Source organism: Carcharhinus amblyrhynchos, chromosome 22, assembly GCF_965287045.1.
Source record: "Carcharhinus amblyrhynchos chromosome 22, sCarAmb.v2.hapA, whole genome shotgun sequence".
NCBI lineage: Eukaryota > Metazoa > Chordata > Chondrichthyes > Carcharhiniformes > Carcharhinidae > Carcharhinus > Carcharhinus amblyrhynchos.
Genome location: NC_137345.1, coordinates 203732 through 209731, shown reverse-complemented (window position 1 = coordinate 209731; position 6000 = coordinate 203732).

The window sequence follows — 6000 nt, the reverse complement described above, 5'->3', positions numbered from 1 at the left end:
CAATTATCCGCATTTGGCCCATATCCCTCTAGACCCATCTTATCCATGTAACTTTCTAAATGCTTTTCAAAAGACAAAATAGTACCTCTACTACTATCTCTGGCAGCTTGATGCAGACACTCACCACCGTCTCAGTGAAAAAATTGCCCTTCTGGACCCTTTTGTGTCTCTCCCCTCTCACCTTAAACCTATGTCCTTTAGTTTTAGACTTCCCTAACCCTAACCCTGGTTAACATACTTCTGAAAGTCTCCCACTTACCAGCCACTCCTTTGCCTGCCAACAGACTGCCCCAATCAACTTTTGAAAGTTCCTGTCTAATACCATCAAAATTGGTCTTCCCCCAATTTAGAATTGTAACTTTTGGGCCAGACCTATCGTTCTCCATCGCTATCTTAAACCTAATGGAATTATGGTCACTGGTCCCAAAGTGATCCCTCGCTAACACTTCTCTCACCTGCCATTCCTTATTTCCCAAGAGGAGGTCAAGTTTTGCCCCCTCTCTAGTCGGGCCATCCACATACAGAATGAAAAATTCCTCCTGAATAAACTCAACAAATTTCCCTCCATCCAACCCTCTAATACGATGGCTGTCCCAGTCAATGTTGGGAAAGTTAAAGTCCCCTACTATTACCACCCTCTTTTTCTTACAGCTTTCTGTAATCTCCTCACATATTTGCTCCTCAATTTCCTGCTGACTATTTGGGGGCCTATAGTACACCCTATCAAAGTGATCTTCCCCTTCTTATTTTTCAGTTTTACCCATATAGACTCAGTGAGTGAACCCTCGGATATATCCCCTCTCAGTACTGCCATGATGTTTTGCCTAATCAAAACTGCAGCTCCCCCTTTACTCTTATTTCCTATTCTATCTTTGTTAAAGCATCTGTACCCTGGAACATTGAGCTGCCAATGCCCTCTAGTTTTAGACCCCCCTATCTTTGGGAAAAGATATTAATTATCTACCTTGTTAATGCCCCTCATTATTTTATAGACCTCTATAAGATCACCCCTCAGCCTCCTACGCTCCAAACATAAGAACATAAGAAATAGGAGCAGGAGTAGGCCATCTAGCCCTTCAAGCCTGCCCCGCCATTCCATAAGATCATGGCTGATCTGTCGTGGCTCAGTTCCACTTTCCCGCCCTCTCCCCATAACCCTTAATCCCCTTGCTTATCAAAAACCTATCAACCCGCGTCTTAAAAATATTTAGCGAGGCAGCCTCCACCACTTCAATGGGCAGAGAATTCCAGAGATTCACCACCCTTTGAATGAAGAAGTTCCTCCTCAACTCCGTTCTAAACCGTCCCACCTTTATCTTGAGGCTGTGCCCCCTAGTCCTACTGTCCTTTCTGAGCGGGAAGAGTCTCTCCACCTCTATCCTATCCATCCCATTCATCATCTTATACGTCTCAATGAGATCTCCCCTCATTCTTCTAAACTCTAACGAGTACAAGCCTAGTTTATTCAGCCTCTCCTCATAGCTCAACCCCCTCAACTCCGGTATCAGCCTAGTAAACCTCCTCTGCACTCCCTCCAAGGCCAAAATATCCTTGCGTAAGTGCGGCGACCAAAACTGCACACAGTACTCCAGCTGCGGCCTCACCAATGCCCTATACAGCTGCAGCAAGACCTCCCTACTTTTATATTCAATCCCCCTCGCTATGAAGGCCAGCATCCCATTCGCCTTCCTGACCACCTGCTGCACCTGCAGGCTGGGTTTTTGCGACTCATGCACAAGGACCCCGAGGTCCCTCTGCACCATCGCCTGCTGCAGTTTTTCGCCACGTAAGTAATAGTCCTTCCTACCATTATTCCTACCAAAGTGGACCACCTCATAAGAACATAAGAAATAGGAGCAGGAGTAGGCCATCTAGCCCTTCGAGCCTGCCCCGCCATTCAATAAGATCATGGCTGATCTGTTGTGGCTCAGTTCCACTTTCCCGCCCTCTCCCCATAACCCTTAATCCCCTCTCTTATCAAAAACCCATCAACCCGCTTCTTAAAAATATTTAGCGAGGCAGCCTCCACCACTTCAACGGGCAGAGAATTCCAGAGATTCACCACCCTTTGAGTGAAGAAGTTCCTCCTCAACTCCGTTCTAAACCGCCTCCCCTTTATCTTGAGGCTGTGCCCCCTAGTCCTACTGTCTTTTTTGAGCGGGAAGAGTCTCTCCAGCTCTATCCTATCCATCCCATTCATCATCTTATACGTCTCAATGAGATCTCCCCTCATTCTTCTAAACTCTAACGAGTACAAGCCTAGTTTATTCAGCCTCTCCTCATAGCTCAATCCCCTCAACTCTGGTATCAGCCTAGTAAACCTCCTCTGCACTCCCTCCAGGGCCAAAATATCCTTGCGCAGGTGCAGCGCCCAAAACTGCACACAGTACTCCAGCTGCGGCCTCACCAATGCCCTATACAGCTGCAGCAAGACCTCCCTACTTTTATATTCAATCCCCCTCGCTATGAAGGCCAGCATCCCATTCGCCTTCCTGACCACCTGCTGCACCTGCAAGCTGGGTTTTTGCGACTCATGCACAAGGACCCCGAGGTCCCTCTGCACCGTCGCCTGCTGCAGTTTTTCGCCACGTAAGTAATAGTCCTTCCTACCATTCTTCCTACCAAAGTGGACCACCTCACACTTGCCAACATTAAATTCCATTTGCCATTTCCTGGCCCATTCGCCCAGCCTATCTAGATCCTTCTGCAGACTCTCCACACCCTCCGCACAATTTGCCTTTCCCCCAATCTTGGTGTCATCAGCAAATTTCGACACCCTGCACTCGGTTCCCTCCTCCAGATCATCTATATAAATGGTAAATAGCTGAGGCCCCAGCACCGACCCCTGGGGCACCCCACTAGTCACCAACCGCCAATCCGAATAGCACCCATTGACCCCCACTCTCTGCCTCCTATTTGACAACCAATCCTCTATCCATGCTAACACCCTGCCCCCTTACCTTCTGCAATAACCCCTTGTGAGGTACCTTGTCAAACGCCTTCTGAAAATCAAGAAAGACCACATCCACCGGCTCTCCTCTATCCACCGCCCTAGACACATCCTCATAGAACTCCAATAAATTTGTCAGACACGACTTCCCCTTAACGAAACCGTGCTGCGTCTGCTCTATCAAGCAATTCCCTTCAAGATGCCTCGCTATTTCCTCCTTGATGACGGATTCTAACATTTTACCCACAACAGACATTAAACTAACCGGCCTATAATTCCCTGCCTTTTGCCTGCCACCCTTCTTAAACAATGGCGTAACATTAGCCATTTTCCAATCTTCCGGCACTTCCCCGGAATCCAGCGACGTTTGGAAAATAACCACCAAGGCATCCACTATCACCTCCGCCATTTCTTTCAGAACCCTCGGATGCATTCCATCCGGTCCTGGGGACTTGTCCACAATCAGTCCCTCCAGTCTGTCGAGCACCGCCTCTCTAGTAACAATAATGTCATTGAGACCCTCCAGTCCTACCATCTTTCCATCGCTAACACCCGGCAAATTATTCACGTCCTCCTCCGTGAAGACCGAAACAAAAAAGTTATTCAAGACCTCAGCCATTTCCCCATCCCCTACCACTCAGTCCCGCCTCTCATCCTCTAAGGGAACAACGTTCACCCTAGCCAGCCTCTTCCTTTTTATATATTTATAAAAACTCTTGCTATCCTTTTTTATATCAAGCGCTAGCCAAAGAAAAAGGTTCCAGCCTATTCAGCCTCTCCTTATAACTCAAACCATCAAGTCCCGGTAGCATCCTAGTAAATCTTTTCTGCACTCTTTCTAGTTTAATAATATCCTTTCTATAATAGGGTGACCAGAACTGTACACAGTGTTCCAAGTGTGGCCTTATCAATGTCTTGTACAACTTCAACAAGACGTCCCAACTCCTGTATTCAATGTTCTGACCAATGAAACCAAGCATGCCGAATGCCTTCTTCACCACTCTGTCCACCTGTGACTCCACTTTCAAGGAGCTATGAACCTGTCCCCCTAGATCTCTTTGTTCTGTAACTCTCCCCAACTCCCTACCATTAACTGAGTAAGTCCTGCCTAGGTTCAATCTACTAAAATGCATCATCCGCATTTACCTAAATTAAACTCCATCTGCCATTCGTCAGCCCACTGGCCCTTTTTGATTTTTGTCTTTGGTTTCTCTGCCTTCCATTTTTTCCCTTACTGCTTTTGTTTCTGATCCCACTTTACTTCCCTCTGACTTCCTGCATCGGTTCCCGTCCCCCTGCCACATTAATTTAAATCCTCCCCAATAGCACTCGCAAAGACTCCCCTAGGATATTGGTTCCAGACCAGACCACCCAATTTGTTCTGGTCCCACCTCCTCCAGAACTAGTTCCAATGTCCCAGGAATTTGAATCCCTCCCTCTTGCACCATCCCCCAAGCCAAGTATTCATCTTAGCTATCCTGATATTCCCACTGGGACTAGCACGTGGCACTGGGAGCAATCCTGAGATTACTACCTTTGATGTCCTGTTTTTTAATTTAACTCCTAATTCCCTAAATTCAGCTTGTGGGACCTCATTCTGTTTTTCCCTATATTGTTGGTGTCTATATGCACCACGACAGCTGGCTGTTCACCCTCCCCCCTCCAGAATGCCCTTCAGCCCCTCAGAGGCATCCTTGACCGTTGTACGAGGGAGGCAACATACCGTCCTGGAGTCTTGTTTGCGTTTGCAGAAACGCCCTTCTATTTTCCTTACAGTTGAGTCCCCTACCCCTATCCCTGTGCCACTCTTTCTCCTGCCCTCCTGTGCAGCAGAACAAGCCACAGTGCCATGAACCTGGCTGCTGGCACCTTCCCCTGGTGAGCCATCTCCCCCAACGGTATCCAAAACGGTATATCTGTTTTGGAGAGAGATGACCACGGAGAACCCCCGCACTGCCTTCCTACTCTTCCTGCCTCTGGCGGCCTCCCATTTCCTATCTCCTTTTATCTAAATGCATGTTTTCTGCATCAACCACTAATCGTGGGAATGAATCCCACAGCCTCACAACAACCTGTGTAAAGCTTTTCCTGCCCTCAGTTCTCAATCTCTCCCATGCAATCTTGTATCTCTACTCCCTCATTCAAGACCCTGAATTAACGGGAACTGTTTGATTCTACAAACCCTGCACCATTCTTACATCTTTGTAAATGCTTCAATAAAATCACCTCATAATCAGCGTTACTCGCACAAAACCCAAGTGTTTCTAAATCTTTCCCCTGTTGATTAAATCACTCGATGTTGAAATGTACTTAGTGAAGCGATTTCCCTGAAGAGATGGGCCACATTTAACCTTCTGACATCTTGCTGATTTAACTCAGCCCAGTGTCTATGGGGAAAGGTAAATAGGATTAAAATGGATTTGCAAAGCCTGATTAAATTGGTTAATTTTATGATTCTTCAGATTTTGCTGGACTTGTAACTATTGGAATCCAATGATGCATCATTTAATTTTGTTTGTCTCAGTAACTGACCAAGTTAATTCCCCTACATATTAATATATCAACTAAAAAAGAGGAAGCATTAATTGAGGAGGAATACAGCTTGTATTCATGGTAAGTCAGGAGTGTTAGTAGCTGTCTGTAGCTCATTCATCAATCGGCAATGGAATTTTTTAAAATTCATTTTTTCGTGAGATGCGGCCCAGCATTTGTCACCCAATCCTAACTACTCTTAAACGGAAAGACTTGCTGGGTCATTCCAGAGGTAGTTAAGAGTTAACCACATTGCTGTGGCTGAGGTGCCACATATAGGCCACACCAGGTAAGGATGGCAGATTATGTTCATTGGGTCCGATTTAGACATTGCTGCAAGTTTAATTGTTTCATGTCAGATGTAGGTGGATCTTCCACGGTATCTATTCTCCTGGACATCAGCCTAAATGTCATTTCTCTAAATTTAGATCTTGAAGGCTTGCTTTGTTGCTCCAATTCCAAGACTGACGCCAATTGCAGTGCCTTTCTGGACAGGATTCGGAAAGGACTGTTGATTG